A 12,310-nucleotide genomic window follows, 5' to 3' on the forward strand; every position below is an offset into this window, starting at 1 on the left:
GCATACTCCAATATAAAATTTAAAGTTTATAAGTAATAATAAATTGAAAAAAATAAAAGAAACAAATTTGCTACTTAAGTTTTCATTACACTTTGCATTCCTTTAGCTCATTTTCTGCCAAACGGGATTGTCCCACAATAAATGTTAAAGTTGTCAACAATAAAATAAATAGCTATAGATTTGCACCCTGCAAGTGACAAAACTACCGTATCAGGAGCAGTCAAGCTTGCTACACTTGCCACCCGCCTCACCAGCAGTCAGCCTGGCAGCTTCATGCTTTTCATAGGCCACAGTGGGGGTCTTGGCACAAGTAGTCCACTAAGGAGCTGACAGGGTGAGCAGCACCAAGTTCTCCCACTCCCTGAAGACTGGACTGAGTTCGTTGTCCTCAGCCACCAATGCTGGAACGTATTTCATTTTCTCAGTGAGAGCTCTGAACACTGTTCTCCAGAGAGAGGCATAAGTTAACTTGGATTTGGAGAGAATTGGTGGGGAAGACAGGGTTACATGCACCATCTTTCACATTTAAACATGTGTTAAAGTGCAAACACTCTTTTCAACACATACCTCTCACATACTATGCGAGGAGACCACAGTAAATCCTCAAGTTATAAGGAGGAAGACTTCTACCTCGTTTTATTTTGTTGTTGTTCAGTCACTAAGTCATGTCCAACTCTTTGAAACTCCACGGACTGAAAAACATCAGACTTCTCTGTCCTCCTCTATCTCCTGGAGTTTGTTCAAATTCATGTCCATTGAGTCGGTGATGCTATCGAACCATCTCATCCTCTCATCTGAGTCAGTGATGCTATCGAACCATCTCATCCTCTCATCTTATTTTAGTGTATTTAAAAATAATATTTCCTTAAAGTCCAGAACCAATGCCAAATGGAAAACAACCACCAGCACAAACTGGAAATTCTATACTAATTATCTGTTTAAAATTTCTACATGAGTCAATATTGATCTTTCATGTTTTACTTATAAAAGTGTCCATTTCTTCAATATTTTTGATTTGTTTCTATAGTTTTGTGCATAGTCTTCATGTATAATTCTTATAATTTCTCCAAAGTCCCTGCTTTATGTGGTTGTGTCTGTTTCCTCATTCCTAACTGTGTATATTTTTTCCAGCTTTTAAAATCTTATTTAGCCTTTTTCTCTGTTTTTTCTTCATTACATTAATTCCAACTTTTAAAACTTTATCAGTTCTTTAATAAGTTCTCCTTTGAGTAAAGTTTTGGGTATATGCTATGCCCTAAAAATTTGGATAAGTGCAATTTTTTATTGCTTTCTCTTTATTCTTTTATCAAAGGTTTATTTGGAAGAGTTTCTTAGTTTCCCAGTGGTTTGGGGGTGGGAGGGCATCATATTTTTATTATTAATTTCTAATTTAATTGGCTTATGATTAAGGAATGTAATCTAAAAAAACTCTACTTTTGATATTTTTTCTAGTTTTACTTTGCTTTAGGCCAATTTAATAATTCTATTTCTAGTCATTGGCGTTTGGAAAATTGCACGTCTCCAAAGAAATGCTCCCTGAAAGAGGACTTACTTGGTGATGTGACTGGGTAACCTGCACTGCTCACCTAAAATCTAACCCCCAGACAATGGCTCATGTTGCAAAAGAATTCTCACTTGCAAATCTGGAACTGTTACATCTCTAAGTAGAAAACAAGGCAACTAATTATTTTTAACAGACAGATGGATTGTGCCAGCTTGGAATTTAATCAAAAAAAAAAAAAAACCCAAAGACATACAATACTCCTGAATGGTGCCCAGCAAGCACCTCATTCAAGTTTTTATTTTTCCAACCTGGCATCTCAATTTCTCCTCTGCATTAGTAAACATTCATAAGCATCAGGCAAACCCTCTGTGCTTCAAATCCAAGAGAAACACATTTGTCTTGCACGTCAAGAGTGCCTCGGCATGATTCACTGAAACCTGGACATGAAAGGGGTTAGAAGTATTTCAAATGCAAGCATCTGCTAAAATATTTAGTCCCACCAACGCTTTGAAGACTCTGTACTCAAATCAAATCTTGGCAATCTAAGACACAAACAATGAGCACATTTAAGAGAGGAAATCTTGTTTAAAAACACCAAAGAAATTCCAAACTTTTACAAAAGAACCAGCTGATATTTCAGCAAAGATACACTTGCAGGCAGGCTGTTGTATTAAAAGTTTCTCCTGAAAGTTCATAAAGGTAAAGTGAAAACTCCCTCAGGCCTGGTGTGTTTGAGGAAGGAATAGATTATAGTATTGAGCATCTACTGTGTACCAGGCAAGGTACTTGGTACTAAGCATTTTGTATACTTTATCTCTTTGAACCTTCACAAAAGTCATCACTATAGAAAATAATCTTATTTCAGAAAATAATCTTATGTACCTGCATTTTTAAATGATTGGTAATGGATATACAGGAAAGACTCATTAAAATATAAATTCAGCTACAAAGTTCTCTCATGACATAGTCCATTTAAAGACTCCAATATTTTTACCTCTAAGTTGAGAAGAGTCCCCTAAAACTTCTAAGATTTCAGTTTGTGATTTCAGCAAACTTATGTCTTAAACACGGACAGATATGCCCATCCATTTACCTTCAGAGAATTGTTGTGCAAAAATTAATTAAATAATAAGTCATCTAATCAAATGACCTCATGAGATCTAATCCCAGCTGGTATTAACCGATTGACCCAGCGGATCACAGAGGTAATTCTGGTTAATAACCTAAACAATTGAAATTGGCACAAAGTTCAAAGTAACATGCAACCTATCTACCCTTTTAGACTCATCTTCTGCCCACTTCACTTTGCATCTAAATTCCAGCCATGCTAAGCTATTTTCAGGCACACAGAAGTTCCCAAGCCCAGGCAATTCTTCCCCGCCTCTTTCACCTGATGAAGAACTCCTCATTTACCAAAATGTCACCCAAGGTGTCCCTTTTCTGGGACCCCCTCCCTCTATCTACCTTCTCCGGCATCTTGATAGATGGCCTCCTCTGGTCTTCCTCCCTTAGTACGAGGATCTTGCTCTATTATAACACTCATTCTTTTATTCAGTAAATATTTATTAAGCTGCTATTATTGACCAGGTTATTTATTAAGTGCTGGGACTACAAAGGTAAATAAGCCTTCAGGTGGTGTAAGAAAAGACAGACATCTATGCAGGTGAGAGCAGTGCCAGCCGGATCCAGGAAGGCAGCTGTGTGAGCCCCGCCCTGTAGCAGAGGAGGAACCGAGTGGATAGAAGTGTGAGAATCCAACAGGGAGGAGGTTGGGGAAAAGAAATTGCGTGAGTACGTGTAGAAAGATGGACAACAGATAAGCTTTGTTGATGGCAGAAAACTGCTCCAGCAGAGGCATTTGATTAATAAACCGAAAATGACTCACTTACAAAACTTGTTCAAGCTATTATAAAAGCAAAAGATAATCACAGAAAGTCAACCCTAATTTTACTCCTAATTGTTGTTAATGTCCAGGGCTTTCTTAAACTCAAAAAGGCTTTTTAGTGATATGTTAAAACTTTCAAATTTTATCTAAAAATAAAAGTATTTAGAGTACAGTTGCTTTACGATGCTGTGTGAGTTTCAATTGTACAGCAAAGTGAATCAGTTACATGTGTGTGTGCTAAGTCATTTCAGTTGTACCCAACTCTTTGCGACTCCATGAACTGTAGCCCACCAGTCTCCTCTGTCCATGGGCTTCTCCAGGCAAGAATACTGGAGTGGGTAGCCATTCCCTTCTCCAGGGGATCTTTCCAACCCAGGGATCAAACCCAGGTCTCTTGCACTGCAGGCAGATTTTTTACTCTCTGAGGCACCAGGGAAGCCAAAACAGAACCATGTGGAGATGCCAAGGATTGAACCTGGGACCTCATGCATGCAAAGCATGCGCTCTAGCACTGAGCTACATCCCCTACTATATAAACATATATCCACTCTTTCTTAGATTTCCTTCTCATTCAGGTCATCACAGATCACAGATCATTGAGTAGCGTTCCCTGTGCTATACAGTAGTTCTTATTAGTTTCCTGTTTTAGACATAGTAGTGTTTATATGTCAATAAAAGGGTATATATAACTGCTCTGATAGGCATTAGTGAATAAAGAAACCATTCCATCGTGTGAGACGTTAACACAGCAAACTGAGAAATGGGGTAAGCAGGGGAGACTCACTCACCTTTCCTTGTCAGGATGAGAATGAAACAAGACAAATGGTACAAGCGTGGGTACAAGGCTCCTAGACCATTCTATTGGGATTAGGGGGCCCTGGTCAAGAATCGGTTTCCTTTCCATGACCTAATGCACACACACACCCCTCGGTTTGGAGAATCATCAATCTAAAAAACTGTACGCTCTTTGATCAACAGAGGCAAAACTTTTCAGAGTGACCCGTGTAATGACATTGTTACTTAAGTTCTAAAAAAAAACTTCCAAACTTTTTAACCTGCAGTTTTTATACATACTCCTAGAGGATCTTGGACAATATAGCATCTGCAGTACTTACCTCTAGCTACCAAAATGGAAATGAGGAAACAGAAATCAGATACCATCATCCTCAAAAGAACATGGTAGACTTGGGTGGCCGCCTGCCTGTTCATGCTGACTGTTTCAGTTTAACAATTTAGATGGCTCCAGATGTTCCTCTGACATCAGCTTATGCCTGCTTATTATAAGAAAACATGGTAGCAATAAATGCCCCAAAGAAGCAGAGTCAATGTGAGCCACATCATGCCCTGAATCATGCTATCCTTGATTTCACACTGCATTCAAGAAAGATCAAATGGTCAACAATAAAAAAAAAAAATTTAATTATTATGTTGTATGCCTGGAACCAATATAATGTGATATGTCAATTATACCTCAGGATAAATGAATGAATGAATGAACAGAAAACCAAACAAAAGATGAAATGACAATGGCGTGTACATTACTTCCTCTTTTCTGCAAGGACTGAATGAAAGGCATTGAGCACAATATCCTAGTTTAAGAACAAATAAATCTTTAAACAAATGAATCCTTGCTACAATATATTATAAACTATTTCATTATAGAGGAAGATAGTTCTAACCTCTAAGAACTAATCAAAACCTAGGTTACTACAGCAATGTGACTTCATCTGAGTGCCTTCACAAATATCCTCTCATTGAATACACACAACCACCTTTCAGGTGAAATAGTATCATTCCCCTTTTACAGATGAAAAAACTGAGCACTGAAAAATGAGCAGACTCTCCTGGGGTCCAAGAGGCAGTTACTGTCACAACAAGAACTAGAACATAATAACCTCGTCAAGTGATCTAACCCTTGCTTCCCAAAATAAACTTGTATGTGAAATCAAGCTCCCCTTGTTCTCAAATTGGAATCTTTTTTGGAAAGAGGACAAAAATGGAAGGTTGACATAAAATGTTTAATTCTATTTTTAAATCTTTACCTCGGGCAAAAATCCAGGTGTTATGCCAAAACAAATTAGACAATACTTCTAGCTTAGCAAAAGCTCCATCTCGACCAAGAAAAAAAATAGAAAACGTTACACTGAAAAGAAAGTTCAGAAACGGAGTGCATTACTTCTCAGCAGTAGCCTTCTGCAAGAAGGAAGGGGCAAGTTTCCTGGAAGAGTGAACAGTCAAAAGAGGATGACTCAAAAGACTATTTTAGTATGAGATCCTGTTTCACCCTTGTTGTCCATCTGTTTTGCTGAGAATGTAAAGCTGTCTAGGTCCAAGCCAAAAAAGAGAATGAAATCATCTGTTAAAGCCACCTATGCAGGAGCGCCATGAAGACACAGTGCTGACCTAACATGGCCGTGCCATTAGAGGCCAGTGCATACCTTTCGCTACCTGGCTGGAGGAGGGTTCAGGAATTCAGCTAAACCAGTGGGGGATACTGTAAAATTCATTCTTAATTTACTGCAAGCTAATTGAAGGCAAAGAACAACTCAAAGGCTAAACCAGTGGGGGATACTGTAAAATTCATTCTTAATTTACTGCAGGCTAATTGAAGGCAAAGAACAACTGCATATGACAAGAAATAGCTAATAAATATTTTACACACAGGCATTGACTAATGACAACACCTATTTATCAAATGGTGCAGTTATCCTTCTCCTTCTACTCCTCCACCACCCCACCCCCTACTTTCCGATCTTTCTTATGAGAGTCACAAAGGACATCAAAGTCACTCATTTCCACCCTCCCCTTCCTTTTGTGCCATCTAGTACCCCTGGCATCCTTCAATACCTAGAGCCCACACCTATCATTCACCTGTACCCCTCCTCGGTTTCTCCCTTCTTCTTTAGACTGAGAAAAAAAAGGGAGGTCCACAGAGAATCAAACTAGAGAAATGCAGGGGAATTGGTATTCAGGAAGCTAGTGATTTCAGAGCTTTAGACACAGAAGAGTCCAGACTCTCACTTGAAGGGCAAGGAAACCATTTCAGCTGTGTTGTAGACCAAATGATCATTTATATTTTGGCTAGAGAGCGAAACTAGCAAGTGTATTATTGTTTCCATAGTAAAGTGAGTTCCAAATTCTAAACCACTGATCTGCAAAGAAATTTTTGGAACACTTAATATTCATTAAGTTTGGGCCACCTACCAAAAAAATGTAACAATCAATGTTTCCCCCTGAGTTGTTCTTTACAGCTACAGAAGAATATATAGAAGGTATACACATGCATAACTGGGTGCTGAGATTTGACCTCTTTCCTCGGGAGCTGCTCCAAGTGAGAAAAGAGTCGGTGACCACTGGTGCCCTAAGAATCCCAGGTGAATTTACACTGTGCTCAGTGAGAGAAGTGGAACTCACTTCCTGATAATTAGTGACTACAGGGGAAAGGACACTCAGCATTATCATAAAGAGACAGTAAAGACAATAGGTTGGAAGATAGTTTTACTCGTTTTACACTGGCAAAGAGTCAGTGGAATTGTTGCCATTGCAGCTTAAGGCAGAAGTTGAGTTCCAAGGAGGCATGTCGTTTCTTCTGAGCAGAAACTGTAAACATACTCCAATGTAAGAGTGTGTGTGCGTGTGTGTGTCTGTGCGCATGTGCGTCTGTCTGTGTAGAGCCAATTGAGCTGGAAAGAACAAGATTAGGGGACAATGATGATGTACCTCAAAACATGATGATCACTGATATGACAACATACTGGCCAAGCCTACTCTAGTCCTAATTTCTCTTCAAAGAGCTATAATCATGGGTCGAAGCTGAAGGGGAACCTTTAGACTTTCCCATGTAACAATTAGAGTACCCAGAATCAGTTGTAGTCAAACAATGTGAGTGAGAAAAAGACCAGAGTCAGACATTCCTACCAGCAAAGGATGGTGTCTCCAAACCCCATGGCAGCCAGGTGTGGTTGATGTAATTCTGCCTCCTTTAGCTAAAAGCTGATTGGGCCCAGATGGATGGATGTCTGAAGCAGAGCCAACCAGATTTTCTCTATCAGGAATGTGGAATTTGGATTTAGGGACAGACATCTCTCTGTTTGGCTGAAACTGTATGGTAGCCATATTCCATCATGTATACAAACAACAGAACAAACTAGAGAGGAAGCAATAAAGCAGGGTGCAAGAGAGGAGGTAAGAAAAGAGCCAGGGAAAGAAAATGGTGATTCTCCAGTTCTCAGTTCCAGTTGCTTCCAGAAGCCGGCTGCATTCCTATCTTTGTTTCTTAAGACATGCCTTGTCCTTATAATAATTCTTTCCTGTTAAAGCTAGCCCAAATTTATTTCAGTTATTTGAAATCAGAAACACCTAGGTTAAACCACATTATCATAAAGTAAATCAACATACCATAAAAAAAAACATAGACTTTTGAATCTGTCAATGCTGAATCCAAATCTTAGCTCCACTGAATATTAGGTATCTCATCTAGAGGAAGTTTCCTAGCCTCTCTGAGGCTTGGTCTCAGATAACTGTCATGCACAGTTTCTGTGAAAATCAGAAAATCATACACAGAGCCTGTGGACAGCACAGACTAAATGATAACTTCCAGGAGAATGCACTGGAGCAGCAGTCATGATGGCAGTAGTGGTATGGCCATGGATATGGAGATAGGAGGGTTATATAAAAAACCAGAATTACAGACACAGAAAGATACTTTTCTTAAATTCTTTACTTGACAAAACAACTCAATCCAACCCAAGTTTCTTTTCTTTTTTTGGCCCACCAAGCAGCTTGCGGATCTTAGTTCCCCAACCAGGGAGCAAACCCTAGACCTCTGTCCTGTCCTAAACACTGGACCACCAGGAATTCCTGTCAACTCAAGTTTCTTTACTGAGCTTCTCTAGTATACGCCGAGTACGGTCTGTGTGCTCAGTTGCTTGGTCATATCCAACTCTTTGTGACCTCATGGACTGTAGTCCACCAGGCTCCTCTGTCCATGGGAATTTCCAGGCAAAAATACTGGAGTGGGTTGCCATTTCCTTCTCCAGGAGATCTTCCTAACCCAGGGATTGAACCCACATCTCTTGCATCTCCTGCATTGGCAGGTGGATTCTTTACCACCGCATCATCTAGGAAGCCCAAAAAGTAGAGCTTCCCTGATTGCTCAGCAGGTAAAGAATCCACCGTCAATGCAGGAGATGTGAGTTCGATCCCTGGGTAGGAAAGATTCCCCTGCAGGAGGACACGGCAACCCACTCCAGTATTCTTGCCTGAAAAATCCCATGGACAGAGGAGCCTGACAGGCTATGCTCCATGGGGTCATAAAAAGTCAGACAAGGCTGAAGCTACTGAGCGCATATGAAGAGAATCTAAAAATGGTTTAAATTTAAAATTATTTTTAATCTATCATCTACCACAGGTTCCTTCATGGTGAAGGGAAAGCATGGTGTATTTGAAGGACTTACAGAATTCAATACGGCTGGATTATAAAGAAGGTGAAGAAGATTGCTCTGAGATTAGGTTGAAGAGGTAGACCAGACAATGGAGAAGAAATCTGTAAGTTTAAAAGTTTAACTAAAAGACCATGGGAAGCTTTTTAAAGCAACTTGACATTAGCAGAAATTTATTTTTTTTTTTTAGTATCACCCTGGCTGTGGCATAGAAATAGACTGAACAGAAGCAAAATTTAATGCAGGTGCCTCTCAGTAAGAATATGTTTCAGTAGTCCAGGTGAGAAATGATGCTGGTGATAGCAAGGGGCCTGGAGAAAAGTAAGCATTTCTTACATTATGTAAGACACAGAATTGGCAGGACTGGAGGATTAGTAGGACGTTAGACATGTAGGATGTCAAGAAATCACTGTTGGGACTTCCCTGGTGATCCAGAGGTTGACTCTAAGCTTCCAGTGCAGGGGGCACAGGTCCAATCCCTGGTGAGAGAACTTCGATTCAACATGCCTTACGGTGCACTGGCCAAAATGAAGTGAATAATCCTGACAAACACCAACTCAGTCAGGTGATCAAAGCCAACATCAACAGTGGTGGCAAGTCGTATTGACAGTATATACCCTTGACACAAGGACACTTTATTTCTGTGGTCATCCTCCTGAAAACCCATCAGTTCAGTTCAGTTCAGTTCAGTAGCTCAGTTGTGTCCGACTCTTTGCGACCCCGTGAATCGCAGCACGCCAGGCCTCCCTGTCCATCACCAACTCCTGGAATTCACTCAGACTCACGTCCATCGAGTCAGTGATGCCATCCAGCTATCTCATCCTCTGTCGTCCCCTTCTCCTCCTGGCCCCAATCCCTCCCAGCATCAGTCTTTTCCAATGAGTCAACTCTTCGCATGAGGTAGCCAAAGTACTGGAGTTTCAGCTTTAGCATCATTCCTTCCAAAGAAATCCCAGGACAGATCTCCTTCAGCATGGACTGGTTGGATCTCCTTGCAATCCAAGGAACTCTCAAGAGTCTTCTCCAACACCACAGTTCAAAAGCATCAATTCTTTGGCGCTCAGCTTTCTTCACAGTCTAACTCTCACATCCATACATGACCACTGGAAAAACCATAGCCTTGACTAGACGGATAACCCCAGCCTAATCGCTAAGAAGAGCATCAGAGAAATCCTAAATCCCAGTTGAAGGATTAAGTGTGTATGACCAGATATGTTTAGCCTATGTCTGGCAATACTCCTCAAAAACAAGGAAAGTCTCAGAAACATAGCCAAGAGGAGCCTGAGAAGAGATGACGACTAAATTGTATGTGGGATCACTGACCTAGAGCCAGACATTCTGGAATGTGAAGTCAAGTGAGCCTTAGAAAGCATCACTACGAACAAAGCTAGTGGAGGTGATGGAATTCCAGTTGAGGTATTCCAAATCCTGAAAAATGATGCTGTGAAAGTGCTCCACTCAATATGCCAGCAAATTTGGAAAACTCAGCAGTGGCCACAGGACTGGAAAAGGTCAGTTTTCATTCCAATCCCAGAGAAAGGCAATGCCAAAGAATGCTCAAACTACCGCACAATTGTGCTCATCTCACACGCTATTAAGTAATGCTCAAAATTCTCCAAGCCAGGCTTCAGCAATATGTGAACCGTGAACTTCCTAATGTTCAAGCTGGTTTTAGAAAAGGCAGAGGAACCAGAGATCAAATTGCCAACATCCGCTGGATCATGGAAAAAGCAAGAGAGTTCCAGAAAAACATCTATTTCTGCTTTATTGACTATGCCAAAGCCTTTGACTGAGTGGATCACAATAAACTGTGGAAAATTCTGAAAGAGATGGGAATACCAGACCACCTGATCTGCCTCTTGAGAAATTTGTATGCAGGTCAGGAAGCAACAGTTAGAACTGGACATGGAACAACAGACTGGTTTCAAATAGGAAAAGGAGTTTGTCAAGGCTGTATATTGTCACCCTGTTTATTTAACTTATATGCAGAGTACATCATGAGAAATGCTGGACTGGAAGAAACACAAACTGGAATCAAGATTGCCGGGAGAAATATCAATAACCTCAGATATGCAGATGACACCACCCTTATGCCAGAAAGTGAAGAGGAACTAAAAGGCCTCTTGATGAAAGTGAAAGTGGAGAGTGAAAAAGTTGGCTTAAAGCTCAACATTCAGAAAACGAAGATCATGGCATCCGGTCCCATCACTTCATGGGAAATAGATGGGGAAACAGTGGAAACAGTATCAGACTTTATTTTTCTGGGCTCCAAAATCACTACAGATGGTGACTGCAGCCATGAAATTAAAAGACACTTACTCCTTGGAAGGAAAGTTATGACCAACCTAGATAGCATATTGAAAAGCAGAGACATTACTTGCCAACAAAGGTCCATCTAGTCAAGGCTATGGTTTTTCCTGTGGTCATGTATGGATGTGAGAGTTGGACTGTGAAGAAGGCTGAGTGCCAAAGAATTGATGCTTTTGAACTGTGGTGTTGGAGAAGACTCTTGAGAGTTCCTTGGACTGCAAGGAGATCCAACCAGTCCATTCTGAAGGAGATCCGTCCTGGGATTTCTTTGGAAGGAATGATGCTAAAGCTGAAACTCCAGTACTTTGGCCAGCTCATGCGAAGAGTTGACTCATTGGAAAAGACTCTGATGCTGGGAGGGATTGGGGGCAGGAGGAGAAGGGGACGACAAAGGATGAGATGGCTGGATGGCATCACTGACTTGATGGATGTGAGTTTGAGTGAACTCCGGGAGTTGGTGATGGACAGGGAGGCCTGGCGTGCTGCGATTCATGGGGTCGCAAAGAGTCGGACACGACTGAGCAACTGATCTGATCTGATCGTCCATGAGACCTTGGAGCAGACAAAGAGGGCATAGGATAGAAACTAAGGAAGTCAGAATAAAGTATGAACTTTGATTCATTTTAAAATGATGATGATAATCTACTGACAAATGTGCCCTACAGGTAAGGCTCCCTTCTTCACTCCTGCAAAGAATCTCAGAAACTGCTGCAGTCCAAGTGGATGGGAGAAATATGCTTATGAGCGGGAAAGGAGGCAAGCTCATTGTAGTATACACACCATACAGTTATCTAAGGCAACGGGTAACAGGTGTCAGTGCTGAAATTCAAAGGCAGCCCATAACACAAAGGGAGTCACCTGAAGAAAGCCAACTGGCCACCCATTCAGTGACATTCCCTTGGTGAATTCATCTCTGCCCAGGGTCAGCCCTCAGCCTGACGGGCTCAGCAAACTACTCGCTGGTATCTTGAGGTTAATCAAATCCATGGATAATGACTCATACTAACTAAATATCCGTGAGAATGATACAGAGAAAGAGAATGCCACACTGTCAGGCAAACCCAACGCACAGGGCTGGGCAGGGTGGGGCATGAGAGTCTGCATTTCTAACAAGCTCCCAGGTGATGCCCATGCAGCTGGTCCATGGACCACACTTTGAACAGCAAGGGT

At 41.1% G+C, this 12,310-nt stretch overlaps 1 protein-coding gene and 1 non-coding gene across 2 annotated transcripts in view; both read right to left on the reverse strand.

Annotated features, from left to right (window-relative positions):
• Positions 1-12,310, reverse strand: part of RNF144B (ring finger protein 144B) — a 159,816-nt gene that overhangs the window by 95,633 nt on the left and 51,873 nt on the right. The gene's annotated exons all lie outside the window — the stretch shown is intronic.
• Positions 3,844-3,915, reverse strand: TRNAA-UGC. The gene has a single exon. It is a non-coding gene; the product is annotated as a tRNA-Ala (tRNA).

Source organism: Bos indicus x Bos taurus, chromosome 23 (genome assembly GCF_003369695.1).
Source record: "Bos indicus x Bos taurus breed Angus x Brahman F1 hybrid chromosome 23, Bos_hybrid_MaternalHap_v2.0, whole genome shotgun sequence".
In the NCBI taxonomy this organism is placed as follows: domain Eukaryota; kingdom Metazoa; phylum Chordata; class Mammalia; order Artiodactyla; family Bovidae; genus Bos; species Bos indicus x Bos taurus.